General features: G+C 38.1%; 1 protein-coding gene across 2 annotated transcripts in view; it reads left to right on the top strand.

Moving 5' to 3' along the window:
* The window catches only part of PLEKHG1 (pleckstrin homology and RhoGEF domain containing G1), a 132,601-nt gene that overhangs the window by 7,988 nt on the left and 104,921 nt on the right, over positions 1-19,692 (top strand). Inside the window, exon 2 of one of the 2 annotated variants that reach the window (XM_030448141.1) lies at positions 4,406-4,490. The exons of the other annotated variant lie outside the window; for it this stretch is intronic. The gene's annotated coding sequence lies outside the window, so the exon portion shown is untranslated. The remainder of the gene's footprint in view (positions 1-4,405; positions 4,491-19,692) is intronic. 2 annotated transcript variants of the gene reach the window in all.

The raw sequence follows: 19,692 nt of genomic DNA, 5'->3' as shown, positions 1-19,692 counted from the left end.
CCACAAGGTCAAAGTAAAGCAGATTAGGTATTTTCCTTCTCTCCTCTTTTTTGGTAAAGCTTTGATGTGGTGGAACCTATGATGTCCACAGATGTAGGGTATGGAGGAGGAGGGATATCTTCCACACGCCACTGCTTGGATTGGATAGGAACTGTGCCTGCTTTTCAAGGAAGACTTCCTGAAAAGCAAACCCACAGCCATCTGAATTGCTGCCTTTGGCAGAAAAGCTGATCAGCAGCCTTTGCTACTGAAATGCAGTTCCTTTCTAGTCTTTTAAATCTCTAGGGGACAGTGATTACACACATAGATGACATGTGCATCTGCCTACCCTGGCAGTGTGCACCATCTGTGTGTTCAAGCTTCCAAATGGATACAGGTGCCACAGCTGTCTGAATGCCTCTTCATTGCCTCTGTGTTGTAGTGATGAGGAGTCTGCCCACTATATGGTTCTTTTTTTTCTTTTTGCTCTTCTTAAAATCAATGTCTGTGCTGCATGAAGAGTCCATTTTGTTTTTAACAGAGCATTGGTGATGCCTGTCTTCTGACAATTTCAGAAAAATGTACTGGGTTGTTTTATCTGTTAATTATAAACTTTGAGTCATATCATCAGGTTATTAGTTCTGGTACGTGAGAGAGTTTCCTTTCTATGCCCATACTTGCTCAGCACTGACTTCTTTCCTGGGGACAGTTTGAGGTCATAACAGGGATGGTCTGGAGGAGTTCTGGCAAAGAGCTCTTTTATCTTCTCATGCAATTCAGCCTTTGTGGTGTTTACTCTTGTGAATGGGTAGAGTGAAGGAAATTCTAGGAGTGCTGCATGTACTTAGCCTGTGAAATTGGCTTAATACATCTGGGAAACCACTCGGCTGATTGCCCATGGAATAAATGCGTTTCCTTGGGATGCAGCATGTGTTCTGTCCATCACAGATAGGTCATGAAGTGAGCAGGTGCAGTGAAAATGATGTCAAGTTCTTACTTTGATTTTCATCATTGGTGATTAAACCTGCACTGTGGTTTGCTGTGTAACGTGAACTTTTGCTAAGAATTTTATTCTTGGCTCTTCTTAGAGGATCAGCATGTGAAATTGTTTGGTGAGGGTATTTGTTCTAAAGCAACTACAGTATACGTTGACACCATTTTACTGTGTTGCATAGACAATACATTATGTTACAGAGATGGAGTTGTCTGGATGTGGCATGTGATTTAGTATGGTTGGGGACCAGATAAGGGCAGGACAATGAATGGAATGAATGTCTTCATATACTGTACTTGTAAATTTGTGGAACCACAATCCAATATGGATGGCTTTGGCTTATTTTGGTGTTTTCTCCCAGGTAAATGCTTAAAAAGCAGAGATTTGGAAACTGAACCAGTGAACAAGTTTATTGGAGTGTTAATCTTTGTCTTTTACTGAGCATCTCAGTGCAGGGCTATTAGTTTGTAGCACAGAAGGATTGTGTATTGCTTAGTTTTTAGGAAAAGTGGGGTGAAGGTGATTTCAAGGACTCCTAAAAGGAATAATACAAATCACCTGTCCTGTTACTGAAAATTATTTTTGTTGCCTCTCATGCAAGGTATACCCAGAAAGAGAACCTTGATTTTACTGACTTGTGAAGGATTGTTTTCAAATTTCTGGGCTTTTCATTCAGCATTACAGTGAAATCTCCATGTGTGAGAATGTTTTTCATAGGACAGACCGTCATTATGGTTCAGGTCAAGTATCTGGATGTAGGTTTCTTTGGGGTTTTTGCTTCCTAAACTGATGGGTGCTTGTTTCTTTATATTTTTAAAAAGTAATTAAGACTGCAAAGCTTTTTTATTAATGTGATATATTTCTAAAATAATGCTATTTTAAAACATGCAAACTTCTAAAAGATGAAATAGAAATTTTAAGACAAATGACAGTATACCAGTTAATCAATTTCTTTAAGCCGATATACATGTGTTTAATTTGTGATAGTGTTTCTAGTGCGAAGGTGTGTGATGTTCATACACAGATATCTGAGATAATTAGCTATCCATTTGGCTGAACTGATCAAAGGATGCACAGATTCATCATTCACAGGGTGAAAATTTCTTTTTCCTTATGTATTGTTCTTTTACAGAGTGTGATTATAGCAAGATCTGTATAAAAGTTTCTTGAAGAAGTTAAAAAGGTTGATAGTTGATAGAAGAATATTCTATAGCATCAGGTAGCTTGTGCTCTAGTTGATTTGGATGTGTCTGTAGGACCCTGTCTGAGGGCATTGATCCAAAGTGTTTGAAAGGCCATTGGTTGCTGTGTGAGTTAGAGAATCTCTATTGGCTATAGGCCATCATTTTACTCTAAGACTGATGAAACTTCTGTCAAACAAGAGTGCCCTACAAAATGTTTAAGGTGTCTTCAAGGTTGTCTGGTTTTCATTTATTTCTATACACACACACATTTATATATGTACACATGTATGCATGCATACAAGCACACATATGTGCGTGTATGTGTGTATTTATATGGCTGTGGTTGTGTTGCCACAGCCTTTCTAGGGTTCTTAAAGAAACGCCTTTCTCTAGCAGTTGAAATGGAGTCTGTTGCCTCCGGAGGATTTGAGACTAAGGAGACTTGCATGGACTAAATGGAAAGTAGAACGGCAATTACAGCTCACTTTGTATTTTCCTTTCGCTTAATTTATGATGTAAGGTACAGTCAGGTGGTTGGGCATTTGAATGTTACAGTTTAATCACAGGAGCCTGGTAAGACTGCTCACGTATTTCCTTCCCTGGATTCATAGAAATGTTAGTGGAGCCTATTCTGTGTATTCACTTATAAAGAGAAAAAAACTAAATGTGGGAAATAGAACTGGTTTATAAGTGTAACTCAGTGATACCAAAAGGGAACAACTATAGTCTTTTAATCTGAAATTGCTTTGTAGTGTTGTTTTTTTGCTGTATATATAGAAATTGGATGAAGAAAAATGTATTTGTATTTCATGTTTTTAAATTAAAAAAAAAAATCTTTCAGATGGAATAATGGTTTTGCATTAAAAAAAACATCTGCATGTGAATGCTATACCACATTAGGAAGATTTAATTGATTGTATTACTGTTAAAGTTGAAAGAAGACCAATATTTTGTAGGTGGATCTTTGAAATACAAAATCATGCCTGTTTATGGTTTGGTTCCCTTAGACCAAATTAACTTGGACTCTCAGCTGGGACTATGTTTATTCTGGCATAAGAACAAGCATGGGGTATAGCTTCATGGTCTCAAGAAACTGGTGATGGTAAGAGGCCTCCACAGTGTTCCCAGCCAGCTGAATGCCTGAGGTATTTTGCCATACAGGAAATCAAGTGCAGCTGGATGTGCACTGTTTCCACTCCAAGTATATAAACAGGCCTTATGGTGATATAAAAAAAATATCCAGTCTTGCATTCAATAGCTTCTTGGAAGTTCAGAGCAAGAACATTTGATGTTTGATTCCTGTGGCTTCTTCACTGTCACCTTTGGCTGAGACCACAGCACAGAAATGGCTAAGGAGAGGTAAATTAACCTTGGGGTCCTCTAGAACAGGCAAATGTAAAGCAATGGCTTAGAAAAATGAAAATAATGAAAAAGGTATCCTTGTTAAGGTCCTGGTTGATATTCCAGATGATGTTCTAACACCGGGAAGGGTTAAAAATTTAGCAAAGGAAATGAGTTCTTTCCCCGTTAAATCAAAAACCCTGTGTTTTTCAGTCTTCAAGTTAGGTTAAAAATTTTGCTAAAAAAAGCTGCACCAGAATTGTGTATAAATAGCTGCTTTTTGTGAAGTTCTAGAATATTTTCATTTGAATGCTAATCACTCTTTTTTGACCTTGTGGAAATGCCTAGATTAGATGCAGGTACCAGACAGATCTCAGAAAGTGACCCTTGGCTCTGATTTGCTTTAATGGCTAGAGATCAGTCCTTCTGTTGCTCACCAAGAAAGTGAGGGTTTATTTGAATAGAGGTTTCCAGACATTTAAGATAATTAAGTTCAAGATCAGTGCTAATGATTTCCAGAACGAGCATGGCCTGATTCTTTTGGGGTTTAGAGCTTGGGAGCCCAACAGCACTTCCCTGCTCTACCACTGACTTAGAATGCAACCATAGACAACCTGATCTAGATTTTTAATGGTATGTAGGGAGGCACTTGCAGAGGTGGTAAGGCTCTTAATGGGATTTAAAAAATCACATTAGTGCCCAATTCCTATTCAAAATCTGACCCTTTAACCTCTCTGAACTGGCTTCAGCCAACGCAATGTTTTGTTCAGCTACACTTCAAGAGGGCGAGCAGTACAGAGAGCATGACTTAGGGGGCATAAACTGGGATGAGCATGGCCCCCCCACCAAGCTGCAGAGCTGTGTTCCTTTTCCTCTAATTGTATAATTTTTATGCTCCATTCTGCAGAATGCCAGAGATTCAACAGGGGAGAGGAAAAGTGACTTCACTTTGCCTAATGTAACAGTGATTTCCTTGGTGAGTGCTATACCAGGTACATTTTTTTTTCCATTGTTATTTTGATTTTCAATTTTTCTTTAAGACATTTTTGCTATGGCTCTGGCTGAGGTGATTGCTGGTGGTGTTCAGTGAACATACCTCAAGTTAACCGTGAGACTGCTTATTATGTAAATCCCCAGTAAGTCTCTGTACTATGTTGGCCTGAAATGATGGTTAGCTGAGACTGAGGTTTTCTCCATGTGCATGATGGTGGGGTTTTATGCTAATTAAACTTAAGTTTGGGGGACCTAAGAAGTAAGAGGAGGTTAAGTCTTCAGTTTTATCACCTGCTTCTGTAGCTGAAGTTTCTCTTGGTTGCTTGGTTCCTTCGTTTTGGAGGTGGAAGTGCCACTTCCATGGAGAAGCAATGGTCTCTCCATGGTGATGGGGAGATACGGGAGGACTTTTGTGCTTTCCTGAGATTTCCTATGTTTTTAAATGTCAACTTAAGAAACAATTTAAGAAATTGAACTTCCTTTTTAAGTCTTGGGGCATCTGGGAAACTTGAGAGCTCAGGAGATGCAGATTAAGATACCATGGAAATGTAACTATATTGTAATAACTGATTTCACTCATTTGATTATCTGAAACAAATTGACATTCCAGAAATATTCACGATAGGGCATGCAGGAGACTCTGTGGAAAATACTAAATAAGATGGCTTTAGGCAAGGTTCCTTCCTCCCTCCTTCTCTCCTCAGTCTTGGTACTAACCCAAAGAAGTCTTTTCTTTTCTCTGAAGAAAGCCGACATTCAGTTTTGGACTGTGGATAACAGCACAGACACTGGTATTTGGAAAAACTCAATGACTTCTAAATAACCTACTTCACTCCTTCTGGATAGAGTATCTAATGCTGGAACTAGAGCAGTACAGATTAGTTTAAAAATGTAATTAAAATAGTACATTCTGTTAATTGCCCCTCTGTCTTCTGTGGCTTGCAGAGAGAATACTAATTGCTATTTTAGACCACTGATTGTAATATTTATTACTTCATAGTGGGGTTCATAATACAATTTTGTACTGTGTCTTGATCAACCAATGGTGTTCAAATGTTCATACAATTTTAAGAGAACGGCTACTTTATGTCTGATCCAGTGCTTCAAGATTGCATAGCTTTAATAGACACCAGCAGGATTGCTTATCATTCAATTGAAGCTTACGTGTGACAAACATTAGGGAGTTCTTGCTTTCCTTTGGATCTAAGGGAGAACAGTCTCTGTAAGCAGGAAAACGTTTTGCAGAGGCTGAGAGGAAAGACCAGACATTCTTCAGTATTATCTATAAATAGCAAGATTTGAATGAGGTTGCATGTTTTAATGTACATTAGAGAAAAATAATGAATGTGACCTAAATTTAGTACACTAGTTGCCTGTGTTATTTGCTAATAGTTAATTACTGGAATTGGTCCACAGAGGTGAAGGGTTATACATTCCCACATCCCACACAGCAAATAATTGTATTTATTTAGTTTGAAGTTTGTGCATTTCCAAATGCATATGAAGTGTTTACCTAGAGACCTTGGAGAGGGAAGTGAACAAACTTACCCCCTCTCCCTGATTTCCACTGAGTTTCAAATGTGCTGCTTGGCCTTGGTTTTGAATGGTGGTGATTTTAACGTGTTTTCATAATGAACAGAAGAGCTAAACAAGACCATCAAACTCAATCTCTTTTCTGAAAGCTGAGGTAATGTGGCTTGTGCATGTGTCCTAGGAAGCAGAGGATTTCCTGAGATTCTCTGGGATCCATGGCAGACAAGCATTCACTGCAGAGTGCTTCAGAAAATTGTTGTATCAACAAAACTGGAGTGTGTGGGAATGTATCAACTAATGGGATAAGGCATTCAAGGACTAGATGAAGTGCATTTAGTGGAGAATTAATGTCATGGGAAAAAGGAAGAAAGCTAAAATAGGAGGAGTAGTGTTCTGTGAAATGAATAGCTTGATGGTTTGAACAGATACAGCTTGCAGGGACACATGCTAACTTTGTACCAAAGAACCAGCAGTAATTTTGACAGATTTGCCTCATGTGCCAGATTTAAATCTGAAGGCTTTAAGAATCTTTTCATTCCTAAAAATTTTTGGGGGTGGCAGGGGAGACGTTTAATGAAATGTATTTATATTTTGCTATTATCCATTTTGCTTAGGTAACAATATTATGTGTTTTTGGTTATTACAACAAATTCTTGTTCAGAATACACCAGTCGTTGGGGAGGATGAGAATGGGTTTTAGCAGCTCTTAAAGTCACATTTGTTGTAGCAGAGAAGGAAACACACCAAAAATGAACTCTGTTCTAGCGTTCAGGATGAGTTTTAGTACATGGTGAGTTTGTGCTACAAGTCACTACACACAAAAAAATTCCTTGAGCATCTGTGCATCACTGAATGCTTTGTTAAGGCCATGTCTTTAATAGTATAAGGGCTTGAAATCTGCATGGGGGTGGAGAGGAATGATGCATGCCCACGTGTGAGCTTTTCTGTAAGTCAGTTCTATTTTTGGTATGCAATGGAGCAGAGGTGCAGGGCAGAAGTAGGGGTTCAGTTGCTATGTGGAGCCTGTAAAAGCTTTTCTATTGTGGGAAGCTCCTAGCAGGCTGTTGGAACATTTGCATAAGGATCCATGGGAATATTTGGGCTTTAATTTAGCATGCTAGATTAGGGCCTAACACCTTAATTAAGCCTAACCATTTTTAATAAGTTTCCCCCAAGCCTATTGTGGCTGATTGTAGTCGGACTGAAGCAGACATCATGAAAAGTGCATCTCTAGATGTTGTTAGCAGTTTTATGAAAGCTGTCATTCTATTTCAGAATGGTGAAGCTGATCAGAGAATGCAGTCTTTAACAGATGGTTCCACAGAACTGATTAAATATTTTAAAAATATTAATCTGAATAATTTGACAGTGACACTTTGTACATTTAGACTAAGGGCTTTATAAGAACTGTGAAAACTCTTCAAGAAAAAGTTTTGATAACTGATAAAACATCTTTTCCTGGTGCTGTTTAATTATCTTGTCAGTTCACATGATTGGGATTTTCTGCTGTGAAAAAGATTAAATTAATTGCCTGGAAAAACTCAGGAACATTATAATTGGGATTTTGTAGAATGTAGTATTAAAGTGGTTTATTTTTTACGTATTTGTATATTAAGATGTTGGATAAAAATTCTCATTTAGCTTTCAAAAATCCAACAAGACAAGCTCACTCACCCCTATCTTTTTCCCCATGCTTGCTCAGAGTGGTCCCTCCTTTCCCACTGCCATCTCCTATTGTTATGGTCAAATGACCAAGGAAAAGTGTAGACTTCCTTTTGTGTCCAGTAGATAGGGGCTCTTAATTGATGACTGCTCCTTTCTTTCTGACAGAAAGGAAATGAATGGGCAGTAGTGATTATAGCACATCTGTTGTTTTCTGCTGAGCATCCTGTACAGCAGTGAAACTGTCTTGAAGACTATATTTTTAATTTTTTTTCCTGTTCAGGACTAGTTCATAAGAAGGGGAATGGGTGACATGTGATAGTGTGGTTCCTTTGTCACAGGTGTAGTCAGAGCAGAAAAACAAATCACATGCTGGAACAGAATGACTTGCTTATATTTTCCAAATAAGTGTGTTTAAAAAACAAACAAAAAAAAACCCCTAAACCAACCAATCAAAAAAAACCAAAACACCAAACCTCAAAAAAACTTATCAGGAAATCTTGCAAGGACTTCAGGGATATTAGTGTGTTTTGATTGCATGGTATAGGTAATGAGTACTATTTTCATAGTACGGTCATTGCATTGCAACTCTAACACTCCAAAATCATTCTGAAAATGGTTTCCTCTGGGAAAGGAGAGAAACAAGATAGCATCCACACCAAGGACCTGAAAGTTGAAACATTAACACTGCTCTCATTCTAGTTTCTAGGGTGCATTTCTCAGTCTGTGGCATTGTCGTCCATCTCCTGCTTTCACATCTTTTGTTTGAGGTGTTGCAGCGTAACTCTTGGGGGTTTCATGGGGAGCTTCTTCCTTCCAGGATCTTCTGGAGAGGGGCTGGGCATGGTGCCAGGGGAAGGTCCTTACTTGGCTTTACAGACTGCAGAGAGGGAAGTTTTGGAGGCAGAGGAATGAAGAAGTATAGGAAAGGGTCTGTGGCCTTAGAGCAAAAGGGGACTTGAAGGTGGGAAAGGTAGATGTCTGGGGAAAGGGTTGATAGGGGCCAGTAGAGCAGATGGGTGTAGAAGGTGTGGATTGGTGCTGGACTGTATCACAGCTTTCCTCTGCATCACACCAGCAATAATTTTTCATTGTTTATTTTTCTTTTTGACTCCAGAGTTAGGAAGAGACGAGTGAGGTGCTCTCTGCAAACCTTGAGTGAGCTTACAGGAAGCTTTTTTGTTCACCCCACACAAAGTTCTTGAGCAACTTTAATTGAAAGCACTGGGTAAATCTGAACCCTTACCACTTACTTTGTTGTCATTTGTTTCTTCCTTTTGCATTTATTGGGTTTGACTGCAGCATTTCTCATAAGCAAGGTGCCAATACTCTGCTTTTGATCAGATGAAAGATTTTGGTACCTGAACTGATAGTGCTTATGTTGAGCTTGGGTGAAGCTGGTTAGCTAAAGTTAGTGCACTGGATAGAGTTGTCCTCCTTCTTGAGGGTTTCTGGTCTGTTTTTGGTTAAAATAGTGTTTGTTTTCTGCCCTTTCTTGTCACTTGCTGTCCTGAGGGCTGCTCTCACCCATCTCTCTGAAAAGGGGATCTCCAACCCTTAATGGAGGAGGTGTTGATATGTGTTACTCTGCATCCAGACAATGCTGTTTAGCTGGAAGCTTACAGCCTTTCTTAAGCTAAGCATGTTTTTCAAGTGGCAGATGCACGTAGCCATAGAGATGACAAGAACACACTGTACTGTATGTGAGTATCAACATAGATGAACACAAAATCCATGAAGCTGAAATGAATGGTGCTGCTAGCAATGCCCCCGTGATACATATGCCCTTATGGTGCTGGCAAAATGGGCATCAAAACTGTGACTCTTTCTTTGATATGATTTCTTCCTGCACTCTAAATTTGCAAACAATGTGGATTAGTCAACTGTGTAATTATCCAGCATAGATAAGGTTAAGCTTCTGTCATTGCTGCTTTTCCCTGATGAGATCAAACTTTAGAAAAAGGAAAAACAGGTGCCATAAAAAAATTTAAATTCAGGGTTTTTTTTTTCTTCTTTCTAGTGGTAAAGCTTGTTTGATTTTTTTTTTTGTTTTGTTTCGAGGTTTTTTTTGTAGGCTTATCTAAGGGTAATATAAGCAGCTAAATAATCCTTTTGCTTTCGGAGATACACAGAGGTTGTTCATGCCTCCAAATCCATTTAAACATTTAGTCTATTCCCACAGGATTTCAGACTTATCTCGCATCTGTTGGCAAGCATTATGTTGAAGCTAAATATTAGTCATGCCACCAGCCAAGTAATACAGGAAAAACCCACTAAATCAGTGGGGAAAAACCCACTGAAATCTATTTGCCCAAGTCTTTGTTAGTTCTATGGATCTACTAATGCATTATGATGAGTTTTAAGAAAGACAGTAAATTGTTATTTTGAGATTTTTGATATTCTAAGCACTACATTGATGTACTGTTCTGCACCTCTTGCATAACTCATGAGAAAAACCTGAATATTTATGCGTTTTAATGTATTCAAATTGCTAAAATGTTTTTATTGTGGAATCCTGGCTTTGGCAACAGATGTGACTTCCTTTACCCTGAGCTAAAAATGCAATACGTGACTTAGAGCAGGACTACAGATTGGTTTGAAAAATTTTCAAAGGCAGCTCTTTGGGTGTTGCTGCATTTATGGCTATACACATAAAACCCTATTTAAAATATAAAGATACTTGTTCTGTTGAGACAAATATTAATTAAAGCATGATAAATAGCAGTTCAGTAAAAGAAACTTCAGCAAGAACTTCAGCCTCCAAAAGAAAGATCAGCTACTCCTTTTATCAGCACAAACATCATGTTGAAGATACTGAACATCTGGCTTCCTTCTGGGAGAATTATATTCTGTCCACTTGACCCTTTGTAAAAGTAAATATTTTTATTAGTATGTTATGTAGGAATTTGAAAAAAATATTTAATACATGGAAAGAAAAAAATGCTTTTGAATACTTGAGTACAGTACATCAAATGCTGTTTTGTTCTTGATGTATGAGTTTCTTTTGTAATTACCAGTATGGATTTTGATAGAAGACAGAACTGATTTACCTTTCTTTCTTTTTTTTTTTGTTAATTTTAAAAGAAAATATTTCTCTTTTCCCTTCACTCCTTCATCACCTCCCAAGAGTGTGTTTGTCACCCCACAGACATTTCAGCCCTAACTTCTTTTCTTCAGGTATGGCTATAAACTGTGCTTCAAGGGCAAATCCAGCCTGGATTGTACTGCTTTATTACATAAGTTAGTTGCATGAAGTTATTTAGTAAATATAGTTATACATTTCTTAGGTATCACAGTCTCCTGTGATCTAGTGGGGGTTAAAGATTATTGGAGATGTGGCTTCTAATTCAGTTCTCTAATTGTGTTCTCAATCACAACTGTTATATTTGTTTCTCCTGTGTGAAAATAGATTACATGGGAAAAATACCCTCCATAAATGTAGGTTTAAACACTAATGTAGCTTCTTTTGTGCCTGTATGAAAGAGAGTGCTTAAAATAAACATTGTGGCCTTTTAATTAAAGAAAGACACGATACTTTATGAAATGTTACACTTGAGAAAATTTAAAAGTGAGTCCTGTAAGGAATTTTTCAGCCAGAAAGATTTTGTTGGAAAATTGCAATTTATTGAAAAGCAGAACACTTCACACGTACGGTCTTCAAAAAAATATCAGCAAGAAATTTTGAATTACAGGATTATAAGTAAATGTGGCTCTGTTCCACAATATTTTTTGAAACTGGTGTCTACTGTCTCTCTGGAAACGTCTGTCTCTGATTTTTAAATTAGTATTTTAATTTGGAATACAGTCCCCCCACAGTCTCTACCTCTTCTTCAGAAAGAACGTGGATATTTTCAAAATTTGACTTCTTATTTTTCCCTAAGTTGGAAAGAGAGCTTACTAGTTGCTTCTAGAGTGCTGATATTCTTTTCTGCAAAGCTTCTCTATGGAAAAGAGACTTCCCTTTTTTTAAATTAGAACAGTCTGACAAGTTTCAGACATGACATTACTAATGTCATGACAAACCATTCCCCCTGTTCCTTTTTGTTCTCTGCTTGCTGTGTATTAATACTCTTACTGATGACTTATCAATGAAGACCTACTCCAAAGTCCTACAAATTTGATTTGGCCTGTTTATTATTATTATTAGTCTAAATTGTTGTTTATAACTGCCTACCTCTTCATTAGATATGCCAGTGTTGAGGGTTTGTTAATCATCAGGGTGAAGTGAAGCCTTTCAAAAGTTCTAGTCTCAGAGTTGAGAGGTTTTGGTCATGTGGGTTGCAGGATAATTGAGGACGCTTGTGCCAAATCCATTGTGAGTCTAAACCAAAAATACAAAGTTCTCTGTGTTTATTTTGGGAATAGGTTCATAGCTTTAAGTTTGCCTCATACACTGATATTTATGAGAAATTACACTGAAGTGGACTTTTAACAGCACATTGCAATTTAAAATGTTATTTTGTCTCTGAAGCACATGTGGTAACGTTAAGATCTAAAGCTATTAATTTGGCCAGGACAATGAGAGCTTTATGAGTTGGGGCTAGCCCATTGACATGAATTTGCTCCTGAATTAATGAAGATGGAGGGTTGGGGAGTTGGGAGTAATGACCATCTGCTGGGTTGTTAATGTCCAGTGTACTCCAAGAGACTGTGTGATGCCTGTGATAACATGCTTTTGCTAACCTTAATAACTGGATTGTTATAGAACAAGGACATAATACCTTGATAAAACTATAAATTTAAGGTAATTTTTTTTTTATATGATTGAGAGTACTGTCTTCCAGGGGTGGAATCTTACTGCTTGTCCAGTGGAGTGAGAATGCAAACTACAAAAAAACCAAAACCAAACACACGCACAAACAAACCCCCACAAAACAAAAGCTTACCAACCAGACAGCAGTTTTCTAGTTATTCCCCATTCCTGAGAACAGCTTGATTGGATTCCCTCCAGCCTCAGGAGAGATGAGAGACAAAAACCCCAAATCCTTTTCACTCTGGGGACCGGAGGAGCCCCACACAAGTGCCATTGTGCTTCATCTGCCACGGTGGAACAGAACATGTAATCATCAGATGAGTTCCCAGCTCTTTGTCCCTGTTGCTATTCATAACTTGTACCTAGCTTGTAACTCAAGATGCAGTTTAAATACCTGAAACAGTAACTCTCATAAAGCTGTTTTACAGCCTTTCAATGCTGAGAGTAGTGTACATTTCGTGGTATTTATTGTCAAATCATATTTTGTCTTATCTGTACCCTATCAGATGGTAGGATATAGATACCTAAGTAACTTTTGTAGTGTAAATAATTGTATCAGTGACGGAGGAATGAAATTCCCCTCCATGAGCAATTTCCTTCCCTGCTTGCTTGGCTCCTGGTCTTTGAGGTGTATGACACAAGCCTGCTGCAGGCTTGCTGGAAACAAGATGAGTAACTGGGGGGTTTCCTTCAAATTAATTGGCTGTACTGATAGAAAAATGCATCCTCTGTTCTATGTAAGCTGGAAAGCGCAGCATAAACATACATTTATTTGTAAATAGTCATAATACAAATATTTTAGTACTTCCAATAGCATTGTACTTCTTGCTGTTGATCTTTATCACTAAAAGTAAACTAATAATTTTGCCTTGATGATTCTTACATGCTAACTAAGGATTGCAAACCTGTACTTCCTAAGATGCCACTGTCCACGGAGTTGTGATATGCTTGGATGGCTTCAAGGGTAAAAGATTTCCAAGGTGTATTTCATACTCTGTATAAATTGTTAGTGCTTAATTCAGGCTGTTTGGATATAAGGTTTTCACCACAGTCTATAGTAACCAACACACTTAGAAAGAAGCAGAGCTCAGCTCTCCTGGAGTAGGCACAACTGCCCAGAGGAAAAGTGGGATGTAAGATACTGCCCAGTAATAAGACAAAGGCAAACCCATGTGCCATCCTCTTCCAGTTCTGAACCTGTGGAGTGTTTTAGTGTCCTTCCTAACTCATCTTTTTTTTTTTTTTACTTCAGCTAAAAGGTTGAAAACCTTTATTTTGCTTGTTATCTTCTTATCTTGCCAAATAAGCAAATAAGCTGCACCAGTCAAAGTAAATCTTTGGTGGAGGACTTGCAGGGCAGAAAACGAGCAAAACTACAGTAAAAGCCCACAAAAGATATATGTGGTTGCAATGGACTTTGTTATCTACTTCAGCTTTAATACTTGCTTTAATTAGAAAAGGAAAATCATGTTTTTATAATTACTTCTCTGAAAAGTGGAGCAGTTCACTTACTTCCTTAGAGAAACATGCTGAATCTTCAACTTCAGACATGTGAAGCTGGTAGTTATAGGTAATGTGTTTTAACTAGTAATTTTTATATCAAATGAATTAATCTAATAGTTCATTTGCGTGTGGATTTTGCTGACAGCTATCTTTGGAGAAGTTCCAAAATAATTCTAGACTCTATAAAAGTTATGTTAATTCATTTCTCCAGGGCTTATGGCATCTAAACCTTGTTCCTTGTTTTTGTTGTTTTGTTGTTTCCTCCTGCCCCCCATATCTGCTTTACAAATAAAGCCAAAGAATAAAACTGATTTGGCAGACACACCACATGGATACATGTTTTAAAATAAGTGGATCTTTTTTTTTTTACATTTAGGTGCAAGACTCTCCAAACCTTCAAAATTAACAGATAATTTTGAAGTTTGGTAGTTACTTCAGCCTACAGTGTAGTTATTTTTAAGTATTCTGGGTTCCTACCCATAAATTAGGATAGATGCTGAAGTGACTAATCAGTTTTGAAAAGTTTGGCCTTTGATTTGTAATAATTATGATTTATTGCAGCTTTTTTTATTGCTTCTAATGGCTCTTGCTTAAACTCTACTGGAGTTGGCCTTAAAAAGAAAACCTCAGATCCCCCAAAGTCTCCCAGACCACAAAAAACTCCCTTCCATTAAGGGTCTGCTTGATGTTTTATGCTGGTGTTAGCATGCTAGTGTCATAGAGAAGGCCAAACTTCAGACTTGTGTCTGGAACAGCCTTAAGAGAACTTTGCTTGCTTCAGGAGAGCTGGGCAGCCATATCTAGACCAGCTTGTGGGTTCTGTTGTTCTATCACAGCTGAAGTTGGGCAGTTGTTGGGCTACACAGGGGCTGAGATGTTGCCAAGAAAGGTGTCCACAGGTACAGTGACTGTACTGTAAAAACTGTGGTGCTTTTTAAAAGGTATTTATCTGATTCATTTTAAAAGTCAGGACTGTAAAGGCAGATGGAAACTCAGTGGCATGTGCATAAGAGAAGAGTAGTTTAGTTGAATGTAATTATAATTTCTGCTCTCCAGAGAGTAGGGCTCTTTTTGTTTCTTCCCATACTTGTTTTGCTTTTTATTCCGGTGTGTGTTTGTCTGTGTCCTGCTTCCCATTCAGAGTTCTTTATACCTTTGGAGATTTTAACTAAATTCAATTAAGAGAAAAAAGTGCTCAAAACTACATTTCAGCAAAGCTTGAAGCATAAGTGGCCTGAGAGTGGAGTCCTATAAGGTTGCATCTGTATTAAGTTCAGATGGGCCTAAGAACTTTGCCAAACCTGGAAGAGATGATCTATGATGGTCATGTTTGCTGGTGTAATTTTGAGGAATTCCAGGATGCCTTCTCCCTGGACAGTTTCTAGGCATGACTCAGGCCCTAGTCCAGTTCAGCCATCACTTAGGAGAAATGTTTCTTTTTGTACCTTATTTTAAAGACTGGGATTATTCATCAGCACTGATGTGGGCTCTTCTGTACCAGCGTTTATATTTTTGGCACATTTAGTGCAATAAGTATGTAGCCTTTGTGTTTCAAATGATTAAACTCTGTGATGCTTTTGCAGCATCAGAGACCCTGTAGGCTGGTCCACTGGTCCTGTGAATGTCTTCACTGTGAGGAAGATGAAGGTTCATGTTTTATTTGACGTGAGTGCATCTGCTCCTCTGTTTCTCTGTTTTCAGTCCCAGGCATGGAGGAAACCCACTCTACGGTGTATCTGTTATTCATTTTAAAAGTGAATATCTGAAATATTTTTCTTCTTTAGAGAAAAATGAGGGCGCTAGTGGCTGAGGATAAGAAAAATTTTATTAATGAATAGAAGAAAATGAAACTTCCATGGCTTTGGTGGGTCAGTATGTAATGGTCACCAATGGACAAAAAGTGATAGCTTCTTGGTGATACCCCTGGGACTACTGCACCAGCTGTGGGGACAATGACAGGGGTGGGACAGAGACCAGGGTAACTGTCATCAAATCTAAAGAAATAAATGCTGCTGCTTTACCTATTTCTATTGCCTAAATGTGAGGTAAGGCTCAGAGGGCTGCAGAATATCATTTGCTGATGAGGTAAGAGTGGTTTCCTACTTCTTGTGGTAATATACATGCCCTTTTGTCTGTGTTTTAAATACAGCAGGGCTTTTTTATTTTTATTTTTTTTTTTCTGCTGATGTGCTGAATAGGCTGACATCATCTCAGAGCTGAGACAGGACCAGGTGGTGTCCTTGGCTCTCTGTGCCTCGCCCTGGATTCAGTGGAAACTCGGTGTCGTTAGTATGCACCCCGTGTGCCCGCCTTCCTCAGGGTACAGAATGTGGGCTAGGCAGTAAGAATGGACAAACTGGGATTTTTGTGTACCAGGGATGGCATTACATAACTTGAAACAGCATTACAGGGAAACTGGTGTTTTTTGGTTCAGTACATCAGTGCTTAATATTTGAATAAACCATTAAGGTTTATAAATACGTAGTTGTGTGACTTGGCTGGGCTTCAGGTTTGTTCCCCAACTGCTAAATTTGGGAGGCTGTTTTGCAGAAGGTTCACTTAAGATATTTCTTCCCTTAAAAGTGGGGAAAAAAAGGAACTTTCATCTGAATTCATTTGGCTTAGCTCAGAGAATTCAAAAGGCTTTGGAAACTGGCTGAAGATCTTGGTACTGACTTGAGTAATATCCCCTTGAACATTTACTTTAGCCAAAGCCTATTCAGAGATCCCCCTCTCACCCTGTCCTTATGTGTATTGATTTCCAGTACTAGATCAAATGCTCAATGAAATACAAGTTGTTGTATTAACCTTTTGTTGTAACCTTAGAAATAGGTTATTAAGAAGTTGTTAGGTGAAGTCTTGTGGCCTCATTTTATGTTCTGTGTTTATGTAAATTGCAGTAACTGGCAAAGCATGACCATCTCTTTTGTGTTTGGGTGGTTTGTGAACTTCACTAATTTGTATTCCTCCATGTTTCTAATAGAGTGTGTAATATTTACATAAGTTTTAAAAATTCTTGACATAATTTTGGGAATTATATTGGTTTTAACTTTCTTAATTAGGGAAAACTCAATCCCTGTATGTAGCTGTTTTGTCTTTTTCAGAACTTTCTCAGGATGGAAATGAAGTATGAGTACTCGATTACCCTTTATGCCACCTTCTAGTGTTGAAGTACCAAGTGATGCACCTTTCACTCTACTAAAATTTTACTTGGTGGCACTAGGGAGGGAAGAGAGACATCCCTTTATCAATAATTCTGGCATTCCAGATAGAGCAGGGAAAGCCAGCTGCTGAATGCATGATTTGTTTCTGATTCTTTACTCATTGCATAGAAGGAAAAAAAGCTTCACTGTTCAGTGTGGTTAGAATGGAAATGTAGGAATAGTGACTTTCATCACTGGTGTGAGAAGGTGAAGAGAGGAGAATGCCAACTGCTTTCCTGGGTGAGAAGTGTCTATTAGTTGAGGAACTAGAAAAAGCTTTGTAATCCAAACATCTCTTAAAACTATACAGCAAAGTTAATGGAAACCCTTTGTTGATAACTCCTTACTAAGCTGTATTCAAACAGGATGTTTCCTAATGATCACTATCCTTGAAATAACTTTGAATGTGGCACACTGTAGGATTTCTCTTTATTTCTTCACCTGTCTTATTGAAAGCTACAAAACAAAATGCAGTTCACCAAAAAAAGATGTCTAATGGCAGAGTCTCTGGAAGACTCCCAGCAATTGCCTACTCTCTTATGCTCTGTCCACGAGGTAATATCAGATGATGATTTTTAAAGTACAAAATAAGTATTTCTTTGGTGCTAAGTTATTTGTTTTATTTTTTTTAAAGTAGAATGGAAGTCCTGTCAAAATGCTCAATGACTCACACTCCATGCAGTTATTGATAGTTACTTATAAACAACTGATTTGTTTAAATTACATCTTCTAGACTGATGTGGAAAGGAGAGAAACATTCAGGTGAAGGAAATGGCCTTTCTAACTATAACATTTGTAAGAGATATTTATTTTTTTCTCCATGTGTTTTTTCTGAATGGAACTAGTGTTCTCACATGGGGCCAGCAAAGGTCTGTATTTGGTGATGCGATGTTTAGTAACAAATCCAGTTTTTCTAAAAAATCATGTTGGAGATAAGAAGCTTTTTATCTTATGGCATCACAGAGGAAGTTTCCCTCTCTAGAAGACGCTGCATTTTAACCAAGAAGAAAATTTTATTCATCATTTTGTCAGCTGCTTCTGTCAAAACGGTCATTCAAAGTCCTTTGGAAATTGTGGCAGGTTAAAGATTATTGCTGTGTGCGGTTTTGTTTTACCAGTCTGAGTCTTCTAGGCTCTCTATTTGTGTTGATCATAGGTGGGTGAAGTAATTTCCTTTCTCTTTCTAGTGATATTTAATTCAGTATGTGATATTTTTTATAGTGACTATGCATTGGCATGTATTTATACCTCTTTGTATCTACACAAAAACTGTGGTCTGGAAGAGATTAAACATCAATGTTATCTGAAACTATGTAATTCCTCTATGCTCTGCAGTATGTAAATGCATTTCAGTGCCACAAAAGTCAATGGGGCTAAGTTTGCAGTTACAGAACTCTGCTGGATGGGGGTCACAGTATTCAAAGTTAATAAACATCTTGAGGGTCCTGGCTTCTGCATCACAACTAGTCAGAGTGTTCTGTATGTAACAGCAAGTTTTGGCTCTAGATAATATGTTGTTTGCAAGCCATGCTTCAACAGTTGCATTCTGGAGTGGCTTGATAAGCAATGGAGTGTTATTGCAGGAAATGTCCCAGTCTGAGTGATGGGGGCATTCATTCAGACAAACTCCAAGTGAGCAGCACTGTTAGTTCGTCTAGTACTAATTTCCTCTTTTTTTTTTTTTTTTTCCTTTTTTTCCCCATGTATGTGCAGTATGTATATTAATATTTCTTTGTGTATGTGTAAACACAGATGTATGTACCCTGAAAGATGAGAGAAGTAAAAGTTGGAGGTGCTTGAAGTGGTCCTGCAGTCAGCTGCCTGAGAGAGGCCCAGGGGGCAGCCTGGCTGGGTGTTCAGGTTCCTGGAAGATGTCAGGGCCCAGAAAGCTTTAACTATTGACTTGCTTGTGCTAGTTGCTGTGTTGGTTGCCTGATGTTATGTACTCTGTGATGAAAACAAAGCCACAAAAATTTTCATTAATCACACTTTGCTGTAGTCAACAAGTTAGATGGGCTTTTTCTGATGGCTGTGGGGAAAAAAATGTTTCACAGGGTAAATGTAAATAACTCATACTTGGCTGTGTTTTGGCTAGCTGCTTAAATGACATTTTCTGGAAAAGGCAGTTGAGTATTACTTGTCTAATAATGATAAAGCTCATGTCCAATAATATGCTTGGGTGATTGCAGGAAACACACAAACCAGCTTTTTAGGAGCACTTTTTCCTGTTGGTGAATCTCTCAATCTGTGCCCACTCCTTGCCTTTCAAAACATCATAGAGTCCCTAATTTGCTAGGAGAGAAAAGAAGATGGTGAAGAATACACATGTAAAGTGATTATTCATTATCCTGGTTTTAAGTAGAATACCCTTTTGTGAACAAGCCTCAGCAATGACAAACCAAACACCCCTTTGTATAGTTTGTTTTTTTTTTGGAAGGGGGGTTTCTCACCAACTCTCCAAAGGATTTTACAGTTGAGGGGGAAAATATCTATCTCTCTTGTTTGCTAAAGAACATTAATCTCAACTAGAACTTTTACCAAAATAAA

This window comes from Calypte anna, chromosome 3, assembly GCF_003957555.1.
Source record: "Calypte anna isolate BGI_N300 chromosome 3, bCalAnn1_v1.p, whole genome shotgun sequence".
NCBI lineage: Eukaryota > Metazoa > Chordata > Aves > Apodiformes > Trochilidae > Calypte > Calypte anna.
Note: the sequence above shows the minus strand (reverse complement) of the source record. Positions and strands in the feature narration are given on the sequence as shown.